Source organism: Cyanistes caeruleus, chromosome 2, assembly GCF_971803275.1.
Source record: "Cyanistes caeruleus chromosome 2, bCyaCae1.hap1.1, whole genome shotgun sequence".
Lineage (NCBI taxonomy): Eukaryota > Metazoa > Chordata > Aves > Passeriformes > Paridae > Cyanistes > Cyanistes caeruleus.
This window is the reverse complement of record NC_141702.1, coordinates 119,118,252-119,131,141: the sequence shown is the minus strand read 5'-3', so window position 1 is coordinate 119,131,141 and position 12,890 is coordinate 119,118,252. Positions and strand designations below refer to the sequence as shown.

Here is a 12,890-nt window from a genome sequence, read left to right as displayed (position 1 = left end):
AACACAGAATTTACCTTGCATGACATGGTAGAGGTGAAACAAATCTCTGGAATTCTGGAAACCTGAGTCATTCCTGTCTCTGGAATTGCAAGCATAGCACTGTACTGGTTACAGTTAGTCTGGTCTAACCAAAGGCAGGGCAGGTTGCTGGGGCTAGTCCAGCTGAGCTGTGACTACATCCAAGGATGGAGATTTCACAGCTGCTCCGGGCCCGTTCCATGTTTTCCCAAGCTCACTGAAGCATGATTCCATGGGGCACATTTGTAAGATAAAGCAAAGACTTATCATCTTGCTTTGCATCTGTTTCTGCTACTGCAAAGTGGAAATAGTATGATAATCATCTTTTTTAAAGTGGTCAGAGACCTGTTGATGAGAAGCATGGCAATTGTCATATCCACTTATAAATTCAAACTGAAGTCTGAGAACAGCAACAAGTTTAAATGCAAGCACGCAGAAACTGGTTTTTCCAGAAGTAGAAGGAATTTATCATGCTCCCAGATCTGATGCTCAGACCTGTAGCTGCTGCTCAAAGAGAAGAGACATTAATTTGGACTTTGGGGGTATGGCACCAGTGACATGATCCCAGGAGTGAGAATTCCAGAGATTGCAATAAAAATATATCCCTCTAATGGGGCAGAGGTTACATTCACCAAACAGAGAAGTGATCACTGGAGTAACAGCTGAGAGACAGAAATTACTGATGATATTTGATAATGCAGCAACAAAATAGATCCTCTAGGATTCCAAGGAGGAGGCAAGATCCTGCTGTGAGTCAAGCACTTGTCTTGGATGCAGGATGATATGAAGTGAGACTATAAACTAGTCACAGGTACTTGAACACTAAACTGCTCCATAAAGCTTTGACTTTGGGCATGAATAGAACAGAGCAGCTCAGCTTCCAACAGCAGCACAAAGTGCTGAGACCTGACTTTGGCTCTCAGCAAAGGTCAACAGGACAAGCTATGCCCTTGGAAAATACTGTCCTGAAAGGAAAAGTTAATCTTCTTCATGCTTGTGTTAAAGCTACACAACCCACAGGCACCTGGGAATGTCTGGGTCTCCCCTTCCTTGGTGCTCACAGGAAATGTGGGCTACAACATTACCAAGGGGATGAGCAGGAGCACATTTGACAGGTTTATTCAGTTTGTATCACACCCAAACAGCAGCACTGCTGTGAGCAGCTCCTGACAGTAGCAGCACTGCAGTGGCATGGATTTTACACTCATAAATTACTCAATTGGCCTTAAGCCCTCCTTCATGCCAACATGGCATCACAAATTACAGGAGACACATCCATCAACAGCTTGTCATTAGCACAATCAAGTGGACTGTTCCTACCAGACTCTGAGATGATGGCAGAAATCATGTCCAAACCAAAGGGGTTTTTTCCTGAGATTCTGCCTTAGAAAAGTAACTCTTGATGGTCTCAGGCTAATCCAAATATAGCTGATAAGTATCATTTGGTGGGTTTTTACATCTAGTACTCTTTCCTATCTCAGTTCACATCTCTTTACGATCCTTATCCCTTAAAAGCCTTTGATTGATGCTGTGAAAGAAAATCTCTGGAATCCTCATCTTCTGGCTACTTTCAGCCACTCACAGTCAGATACCCACTGCCAATGACACTCTCAAGCTTCAGATGCTGGTCACAAATTCTGGAAATAGGCAAGTCCCAGACTCCTGCAGCCAACACACAGAATTTAACATTTACTTTACCCTGTTCCCTTGGCACATATAAACACAGCTTCTGCTTAGTCCTCCCTTGACCCATAGTCACAGCAAATAACTTCGGCATTTCTTTGTCCTGGCACTACTGGATACAGACAATGGCAGATTTATGGGATGATTTTTTTGAGAAAACAATTTTGTGTCATGTATTTGAAATTTTCTTACAGTGTTTTCATCACTGAGCTAAGTATGGTGGTATAAGAAAGAGGGCAAGTTCAGCTCATGAGGAGTTACAAGGGAAGATATGAGGGGGAACTGATATTCTTTCAGTAAATTCTAGCTATTTAAACACAATTTCAGGTCTCTGAGTGGATGTCAGGGAAGCAGAACAGAGCACAAAAGGGGTCACAGGAGAGCAGGGCTGACCTGCACAATCTCACACACCACTGCAAAACCAACAAATCACTGAGGCACTCAGGTCTTAAACAAAATGGTTCACAGCCCTTCTGCAACACCGAGGTGAGACTTGGAAACCAAAAGACACAATTATTCCATTCATGCTTTCATCATCCTTTTCTAAGCCATTCCCACTGCCTTGAAGAGTGAATTAAGGAGAGGAGGATTAAAGATAGAAGAATAATAAAGGGTGAGAAAAGGCAAAACATGAAAGGATAACAATGACACAAGTACTCTAATTTCACCTCTCACTAACAACTTTCATTTTTAATCCTTCACTGACTGGGAAAACACTGTGTGTATTGAAGAAAGTGCTCATTTACAATTTGTGACTATTCTAATTAAATTTTTAAAAACCCAACAATAGGGAATTCCTACCAAGTTATATTGAATGTTCAAATTAAACTGAGAAAACTCTAAGTCTTATTGTGTCTGCATCATTATCTGGATTTTCATCTGAATGGCAAAAAGCTGCAATTAATCCCTAATTTATTTTTCTTTTCCATTCTGTATGGACCAATGGGATTTAACAGCTCAGTTTTACTCCCATACACATGATCTCTTCTGTAAAAGTGCTCCTACCTGCAAGCCCCTCAGTGAGCTCAATGCTTATTCCAACTGGTGCTACCCCAAAATCTGTAGCTCCCTGTATTGATGAGAATATTCTGTAACTGCAAAATCAGAGTGCTGAGTTTTCACTGGTGTCCTTGGTAACCCCCACAAGTGATTTCTGAAGTAAACTGTAATGGACAAAGCTGACAGGCACTTGGCACATTCCTGGTAAGTCAGAAAAGGGCAAGGAAAGGGCTTGGAAGTGTCCCCAGAAGGATGACTCCGCTGATAAATTCTCCTGTGAGGGAGGAGGCAGCCCATCACTGGGATTAGCTCCTGACCACACTGATTTGGAACATCCCAAACAAGATAAAACAGCTTCTTTCCCTCATTTCCAGCATCTTCTGATTTATGTGAGCCAAGCACCTATTAACTTGGACATGTAAAGACATGCACATGGAAAAGAATTTAGAAAAGCACACACAACCTTTTACCTTCTGAATAAAACAGAATGTGTGTGTAAACAAATTCATCTGAATTTATATCCTTCCTGCTTTGCACCTGCCCATCATGGGAGAGGGAGAGCCACAAATGTTGCTTTATTTTTCACTCCATATGGAAAGCAGTTCATGCATGTTTCTAAATACTTTTTATTTAAGACAAATATCCCCTATGCTAGCACCAGTCTGCTAAAACAGCCATTTCAACAACCACGTGTAAGATGTTCTATTCTAATGATAAGAGCAGCAACAACAGGATTTGAGGTGTCAGGATTCCAGATAATCTCTTGGCAGAACACCAGGTGGGAGTTGTGGGAAACCACACTATAAATCTGGCTGAGGTGCTAAGACATTTTAAATAGTGAATCTACTTTATCAAAGTAGCAATTGTGTCATCTCTCTTTTTCCCTTTGCTTATTTTGGGTATTTCTAATGCACTCACATAACTGCACTGAAGTGTGAGACAGTAACTGTGTATAGGACTGAGTGTGAAAAGCAATGATTTCACAACTACTTCTAATGCAGCTAAAAGCTGCGTATTAAAGAAAGTGGCAACATAAATGTTTAAAGACTCTAATACAATTCAAGAAAGAACAGGAAAAAATAAAGGAAAAAAAAATCAGATGCTGTGAGACAGAGAAGTAGAAATGAAAGCAGCAGGTGTTGGTTTGAAGGCATTCTGGAGGCACCAAAACATCACCCAGCAGAGACTGAACATGGCAGGGCCAAGAAAAAGAAGCTGAAGAAGATCTATTTTCTCACTCATGCTTTACCACTACAACAAAATAATGGGTCCTACTTGCACAACCTACATGAACTACAGACATGCTTTTCATAGAAGAACAGAAAAAGAAGGAGAGAAGGACGTTTTTCTAGGCTGATAAAAACCAGAGTTTGAAACCAGACACTTACCTACACAGCAAAATCCTCAGCTTAGAAGAAATGGGTAAGTGGTGCTGTCTCTAGTGCTCTTCTCTCATCTCCCAAGAGTAACAATTCAGAGCTCTCACATTATGGTGTGAGAAGAAGGTGCTTCCATCACTGCTGCAACTGTTCTACCGACAGGATGGAGAAAGTTCCAGTAACAGGGAAAAAAATAGGATTTCATATTAACATTTCTCTGACAGAAGCATTTACAATGCCACCTCTTGTTGGGTGAAAAAGTGTATTTATTTCTTTAGGACTTGCTGCTTCATTTCTTTGTGGAAGCTGTTCACTGTCCCATTCCACTGCACACCTGGCACATCCTCTCTGGATTTTTCTCCAGAACTGGATCTTGACAGCTCAACAAGGGAGAAAAACCATGGTCTATTGTAGTGCTTGGTAACTGGAGACACCCAAATTTCATCTCCATTTTCTCTCCAAAATGTCACAGTTCTTCACAAAAAACCCACAGAAACAGAGCACCGAGTTTTAAGCACAGAAAGCCAAGATGTGCTCCTATAAAACCCAGGCACTGAGCAGAAGCAGAGCCCATGGGGGAGCAAAAGGTTCTACTTGAAATACACAAGCATTGCTCGGCTGGTGAAGATCTGGGAATCTCCCTGCTGTTATTTCTAATATTCTAAGGAAGCTATCCAAGAAAATCATCAGGGCTTTTACATTTGCTCTGCTGTGCCCCAGGAGGAGCAGCACCACCCAAACTGGAATTTGCAAAGCTGATTCTCAGTGAGATTTTCTCTTTTTGAAAGGAAAAAAACCCAAACAAATGTTAATTTTCATCAAGAAGAATCAGGACCCTCGTAAATTTGCTGCTTTTAAAATTTCCATTCATTTTTTCCCATTAAAAACCAAATCTGTGCTTTTTAACATTTTGGGCTTCTTCTGAAGTTTTCACTGGAATAAAACCCAAACTAATTACTTGATAATCTCCAAGCCTCAAGGTCACGTTTCCTTGCACATGTACAATGAAAAATAATGAGTAAAGCGTCTAAGAAACCTTTCATTGCTGGGTACTTAGCAAAATTGATTGAAATTCAGATTTTTTTTTTGCCCACTGGCAAATTCTGATAACTCAGTATCTATTTGCATTGCAAACCAACATGAAAAATCGAAATATTCATAGACTCTGTAAAACAAAATGCATTTAACAATTTTTCCATAGAGAAAATTGACTTTTCAAAGCAATTTAAGTGCTATTTTTCCTTTCTTGGATATACCTTCTCCTGGAAGTCAGCATGGGGACATGTAGCCCTGATTTTCCCCAATGAGATATCATATGCAGTAGGGGCTTTTCCCCCAACCAATTCATGTGCTGTTTTTGTCAAAAGAAAAAAATAAAATCAGGAGTTACTTAAATCCTGAGCTTTTCCTAGCAGCATTTTGCTACTTTTTTAAATGAAGCTCTTGGGTATCAAATGAAATCTGAAGATGAAAAGAAAAATATTTACACCCTGAAGTAGCCAAGTGACCACTGATCATTAAAGTGAAAATAACCTCAAACTCAGATTTAAGTTATTACATTGGAGACTTGAAGTTAAATCTTTCCTCTCTCTCACCACAACATTACTGCTTAGTGCCGGCTTTTTCCTTAGTTTTTTTCTAGGAAAAAATCCAAAGTAAATGCAGTTTTTTACCTAAAGCAAAAAAGGAATTAACCCAAGTCTCTTGTGGATTTTGGAAAGGGAAAAACCTTCTCTTTTTTATCTTTTAAATATATTTTTAAGCCAAGTCCGTTGGGACAAGCTGCAAGCTCCAATAAATCTCCAAGTGCCTCCACAGTTCTGTATTTCACACTGCAGCTCGTGCACCCGTGTTGTGCAAAAGCCTGGGCTGTGTAAAACTCTGGATTATCCTCAGGTAGCTGGAATAATGGGAGAAGAGAAGGAACTGACCCACACATGAACCTATGAACTAAGCAGAATGTGTCACTTAATATTAAAATTAATTGCAACACGTGGCTGTGTTTAACAAAGTTAGACCATGCTGGTATCTCTGTTGGGGTGATCTGCAATGCAACACCCAAAGTCACTCACAGAAAGGTGTCAGCAGCACCAATTTAATGGGAATTGCTGCTGGAGTCACAGCAGTGCCATCCTCTGTGATGTTTGGAATATGCACGTGGACATTAATTACAGCCAGTCACTCACAACCCCAAGTGACCCTGCTCTCACGGCTGCACAGAGCAGGCCACACGTGTCCTCATGGCGACAGCTTCACACACCACACACTAATCTGTGCTTGGAACACCACTTCTAACATGCAAAAATGAGGAAAAAGGATTTGAGACTTTTTAAAGATTTTTTTCCTAAGGGGCCGTCAGAGAAGTGAGTGTAGCATGAGCTTTGGAGCCTACAGTGCACCCCTTTAGCCAAGCAGAATTAATGACTCTAATTAGCCCTGCTGGGGGCAGCAGTGTGAGGCAGGTATTTACACACATTGGAAAGCTGAGTTGTGCCAGAGGTTCTCCCTGGAACAAAACAGGAGGTTACCTGTGACAAGCACACAGTAATGGCAAGCTGCCTTTAGAGAAGCTTTACACTAACAGCAAATAGTGATTCTCACAGCAGGGCCATTTTTTAAACCATCTGAAAGTGCATTATGATGAAAAGCGCTGTGAGGCACTCAGAAGAGGCTGCTACTCTGTGCCTAGGACAAACAAAAGGGAAAGCAGACACTCCAGGTTGATTGCCATCATATCTGGTCTCCTTCAAGAGCCAGAAATTACCTATATTTATCCCATTTGCATCATACACGTCAGTTAATGTATAAATAGAGATGAGTGTACGGGATCTTGTGCTGAACTACACCAGTGAGTCACCAGAGAGAGGGAAGGATAATCTTTTCTCTTGCCTGTATAGGCAAGATAGTACTTACCAGCAAGTTAAAGGCAAGGTTGGGGTACAGGAAATTCTGATGAGAGACAAGGCTGGTGAAACTCAGACAGGCTCCCAGGCAATCCATGGGATCTCCTTAAATCCTGCTGCACAAGGTCCTGAGCAAACTGACTGAACTGAAGGCTGGCACTGATTGAAGCACAGACTTGGACTAGGGGCCTCTGGAAATCTCTGAAAGTTAAAGTATCCTGTGATTCTAAGAGGCAACATGGGCCAAAACAGAGAGGCAGTTCTGGGAATCCACAGCATCTGAGCTTCTACCTGGAACTGTGCTCAGAATATGTGCTTTTCTTTGAGACACAGCAACCTTTGTTTTGCTGGAAGACAGTTTTTATGATGCTCTGAGTGACAGAAGTAACATAACTATAAATCTCTCTCAGACTTAAGGGAAGTTGGGTTGTACAGGGACTGCAGAATATTGCACTAGAAGCCTTACAGGGGGTTTAGGGAATAGAGGGGTTAGGGAAAGGGAAAACACATTTCACTTGTAGCAACATCATTTAAATCCAGTTCTGGTGCTTGCATTTATCTCCAGTGCTTTCTATCATAAATCAGGTATTATTTTCCTTCTGCACAACAGTACACAATACAATCAACAGCAACATCTGGGCTCTGCTTTTCTGAATAGCACCTTCATGCAGTTATAATGTAAAATGCAGGAACTGGAATTAGAAATAAAACAGAAATGCTAATTTGACACTTGGAACTTTGTTACAGCTGCACAATTTAAAGTAATTTTAACTTTAGACTTTTGCTGTTAGGTCACATTTTTCAGTAACACCTTTTTCATCCAGAGGTGTTTTCTTAATCATCATCACGTCTGTTTTGGATGGTTTAGACTTATTTTTCCTATTCTTTTTTTACAGAAGGCCATGGGTCACTTTGAGTCAAACATTCCCCTCTATGCAATGAGTGTCCCCATAACTGTTCCCTGCCATGTTTCAGGATGAACTGAACTTCCTCCCAGTCAGGTACAGACTGACCTGCGGGGTCCCTGCTGTCTTTGCTCCATCTTTGACATCAGGCACTTGTAATAAGGCAGGCCAGAAGTTTAGGCATGGCACCAACATTTTAACTGTATTACCTTCTCCTTACCTGACCACATTTAGAAAGGGCACAAGCTGAAAAGCCTCCTTTTATCATCCCTCCTAATGCTCCTGTGTCACTGGTGCTGGTCTCTCAATGTCTGTGCAACACTTCAAGTAACACTTCTGTAAACTGCCTCTCAGTGATAAAACTGCAACAGCACCCAAAACACTAAAGGGGAAAAGTATAAACCTTTCCTGATGTCAGCTTTGTCTCCCAGACCTTTGGAAAACCACAGAGCAAGACACTTGACCTGATCTGTAACTTACCTGCAAATGCAGCTGTGAATGTGTGGTAGTGCCTGAAGTGTTCCTCGCAGAGTAAATTCTTTCTTTACAATCAGTTTATGCCACTTGTACCTCTGGGAACATCAACAAATCTCTAATTTCCCTTAGCTCAACATTACATTGATCCACTAAGACCTTTGAGAAAGCTCCCCCTTCTCATTGTATTTTTATTTTCCTGGGGAGAGGGGAGGGTTCATGGTCATAGATACACAGTTTCTCTTCCAACCCCACCTTAGGAGTCCACGGAAACACCTTGAGAAGCTCCTGCAGCCGGTGCTGCTGAGTGCCAACGCCTCCGGCCCCATGGAGCTGATGGAAAGGCTGGAGAGGGCCCAGCACTGTCCACTGACTCATCCCCTCTGCCACTGCTGCTCTCCAGCCAGGCTGGAAAAAGCCTGTGGCTTTTGGTCTTGTCCAGTTCCCAGCCTCCTCCAAGAAACCTTCTTGTGTGTTCCCTGGGAGCACCCTGAAACCCTGGTGTCACAGTGCCTACAATAACACAATTTACAGCAATTCAGAAGCAAGTTAATTAGCTACAAATATATGCAAAATTCACTTCCCACATCACTGAGATTTGTGAAATGCTTGCACCCAGACTCCTGTTTTCCTATTCCTTATTCTGCCTGATTAACACACGATGCATTTACTTCTGTCTTGAGGTTAGATGTCTGAAGCTTTTCCACAGGAAATGAAAAACAATTCACATTTCTTGAGTTAACGTTCATTGTTTCACTAGAAAGAAAAAAACAACAAATATTTTGTAAGTATGAGGTCTTTTATTTCCCATGAAATCAAATAATCACCAGTACAGGCTGATGCCAAAATCTCATTTACTTCCACGGGTTTGAAGAAATTATCTAATAAATTTGGGTGAAACGCTATCTTAAGATTAATGAATGATTTACTGTTGACTTTGGGTAGCCAGAATTCTATTTTGTGTCTCTACCTGGTCAGCAAATTTGAAACAATCCCCACCTGCCACACACCAGCTAATTATGCCTTTTTTTGCTACCACTAGTTAACAGTAACTATAAATTGGAAAGATTTCCATTTAGCTTTATTTACATAATCTGGAAAAAATATTTGTAGCAGGGAAATAAAACCAGAAAGGGACCAAAGGAACAAGAAGAGAACAGGAGGAATTCACTGCGTGTCACCAGTTTTGTGACACCTCTGGACACCTCCCAGCACCAGCCCCTACACCAGGAACTAAGTGCAGCTAATGCTGCTCATGGATAACGATGGACAACACTCAGCACTTCACCAGGGGTGAAAAAATAGGTTTGTGATGTCCTCATATGAACTATACAGATATGGATTTCTGAATGGGAATTGTGAGAGGAAATCAGGCAGCTCAGTATCACACTCTGATCTAAACTTGTGATCTAAATGTGAGCTGCACCCAAAATGTTGCCCATATGTTCCTCATTCACCAAGGGATCTGAAGGAAAGGAGGTTAAGTAGCACATTCAGACAAGCTCTGGTAATTCATGTGTGAGCAGACACAAAATAAGGAGCTGCAGTTCTATGGCTGGAGGCAAAGTGGAGACAGAGAAATGGAAAGAGGGATGTGAGAGGTCCACAGCTGAATCATATCCAGTCCTCTCATCTGTTTTGCTTTTAACAGAATCCTTGGATCTGGAAATACAGTTTAATTTGCCAGTTTGTCATTAAATGCCAGCCTGTGCCAGTAACTACTACACAGAGCAGGTGAGTAACTTTGAATAGTTCTTACAAAAGAAGGCAAACATGTTACTGACAGTATCTCATACATCTCCCTCAACTGATTTTATGATACTTTCTCCTCCCATGCCTACTCCCTAAAATGAAATAAATTAGGAAAAAAAAAATTATCTATATTTAGAAAGTGTTAACGAGCCATCCTTGACTTACTGTTTTTCTGATTGACCCTAAACCTCCAACTGCTCATGTTCTGATCCATCCACACAGGTGGGAAGCCACTGTGACATTTCATTCAGGGTGGAATCATGTCAGTTTAGAACCACTGAGGATCATAAATATGATGCTAATTAAATGGGTGGGGAGTGGGGGAGACACCACACAAAAACGCCACAAAACCCTGATGATTTCTGTGAATAAACGCCCAAAATTCAAATTCCACAGCTGGAAACTGCAGAGAAGCTTCTCTGACTCCCTGCAGATTTCTTTTCAGCAGGAAGATTAATTAAGGTGGGTTGTTTTTCTTTTCTTTGCACACAGGAAATTCCCTCTGCATCTGCCACACGGAGTGATTCTTTCATTTTCAGGAACAGGAATTCAAAGGAATCCCTGAAGCATATCAGAGTTGGGTTTGTGCTAAGTATCAACCATACTTATCTTTTAAAAGATGTGATTTGTCTTATTTGAAAGATGAACACTAATTCAAGGCTTGCTATCATTTTGCCTCTGCATTGCTACGACAACTGAAGAAGTTAATGGAATACATAAAATACCGCAATAAACCCAAGTTTGCCCCACAGCATTTCAAGTTCCCTTTCTAAATTAGTTCAGGGAAACAGCAATTGGGTCACTCTCATTTTAGATCTCCCAACAGCAAAAAGGCAGATTTCCCTGATTTTGGTAAAGAAGCCTAAATTGTTGGTTAATTAACAAAGCCATTTAACTTTAGAAATCAATCAAGTCCCAGAAGTGAATGTCAAGGTTACCTTCAGTCAAGAGCACTGTAAAGGAATAAAATAATGTTTTATCACTATCACTATGCCACAAACATGTAGAAAAATACAGGGCTTTACCCAGAACATGAAAGAAAGAATTTCAGAGGGTTAGAGTTGAAAGCAGCATTGGCAATAGCTTCAGATCTGTCATGATCAGGGCCACAGTGATTACTTTTTCTCTCTCAATCGCAAAGGGGAAAACATGCCTCTAATTTTCTTTCAGTTTTTGTTTTTAAACAAAAGAAGGGGTATTCAGGTTGAAAGCTGTACCGCTGGTTAGAAGCAGCACTAACGTTAGCCACAAAGGAGAACAAGCTTAAATAGAGTCACAGGATCTCACACACTTTTGCCAATAAAGACTTTTGAAGCACCCAGGAGAGCAAAGGCAGCCAGATACCTGAGGAATGCACAAATCCCAGGAGCAAACTGGAGTGTGCAAGGAAGGGACACAAAACCTCCACAGACAGCTCTGCTGGGACTGCTGAGGTGAATGCCTCACCAAAGTGCTGCTTTTCCCTGGACAATCTTACAAAATGTTAATACTGAAAGTGCTCACCAGCACTACCCATACAGCTGTGCCAAAGGGCTCCACAAACATTGTGATCCGGGGGATAATTAACAATAACTTCTGGACACACAGAAACACACGACCTTTTCTATTCAGTACTTCTAAATTTGCTAAAGACGATTTTGTCGAAAATCACTCCGTATCTACCGATGCTCTTCTGAGTGTCCAAGTCACACCTATATTGTTTTGGGGTTTTATTGTTATTTTTACACAAACCTCCTCAGAAGACTAAGTGGGTTCAGGGGGTTAAAATAAAGATTGAAATTTTAAGTCCTATGATAAAAGCAAGTACCATGCTCTCAAACACCAGCACAGAGGAAGGGTATGAACAGCTCCAACTTACCTGACACGCCCGGCAGACATTGATTCTCCCTCACAGGAACTTTCTCTCCCAGCTTTTCATGCAATTATGAGGGACAAAAATGCATTCCGGATACCAGGGTCTCTGGTGGTTCAAGGATCAACCCCAATTCCCAAAATATTTGCAGTACAAACAGCCAAAAGTGTCCTGGAAAGCAGCAGGGACCATGGGCACCGTGAGGGGACTCAGCGCTGGGTGTGGCGCCGGCGGCCCCTCAGCCTCACCACGGGGGTAAAATGGCGCCCTGCCCTGAGGGAAACCTTCAAAAAAATAAACACTTAGGTGTCTTATACACAATATTTTATAGAGAAAAAATCTGGGATTTTATAGAGAAAACACCTGGGATTTTCCCTGGGATTCGGCAGCAAAACCTAACGGGCTGAGGGACCACGGGCACTGTGAGGGGACCCAGCACTGGGTGTGGCCCCGACGGCCCCTCAGCCTCACCACGAGGGTAAAATGGCGGTAAAATAAACACATAGGTGTCTTATACACATTGTTTTATAGGGAAAACATGTTTCTCTGGGATTTGGCAGCAGAACGTAACTGGCGGATGTGGGTGGGATAGTGAGAATGTGTGCCCTTGTCACCCTCATGGCAGTGAGGACTGGAGCCTCCTCACCTCAAGGCCTGTCCTTTCCACAACAGATCAACAACTGTGGACAGCGGCTAGAAAAGTGAGAAATCCAAAAGTCACTACACAACAAAGGCAGATATGCCAGGAATTTTAAACAAATAACCTCTGTGTGCATGCGCCAAGAAAAACTTCAGAGAAAGGTCCCTTTAACTGCCAAATTGAGTTCTCACCAGCTCCAGTTCCACAAATCCTTCTGCTGAGGGAGTCACATCCTGAGCAATATCAGGATATCATTTAAAATGTGCATTGTTTACCCCTTCTGAT

The 12,890-nt window shown here is 41.7% G+C and overlaps 1 long non-coding RNA gene across 1 annotated transcript in view; it reads right to left on the bottom strand.

The window, feature by feature from the left end:
• The window catches only part of LOC111926412 (uncharacterized), a 60,490-nt gene extending 47,892 nt beyond the window's left edge, over nt 1–12,598 (bottom strand). Inside the window, exons 1-5 of the long non-coding RNA XR_015282467.1 lie at nt 12,329–12,598; nt 11,972–12,249; nt 8,368–9,117; nt 6,993–7,183; nt 4,089–4,231 (exon numbers count right to left, since the gene is read on the bottom strand). This is a non-coding gene — a long non-coding RNA (uncharacterized LOC111926412). The remainder of the gene's footprint in view (nt 1–4,088; nt 4,232–6,992; nt 7,184–8,367; nt 9,118–11,971; nt 12,250–12,328) is intronic.
• Nucleotides 12,599–12,890: the final 292 nt, after the last annotated feature.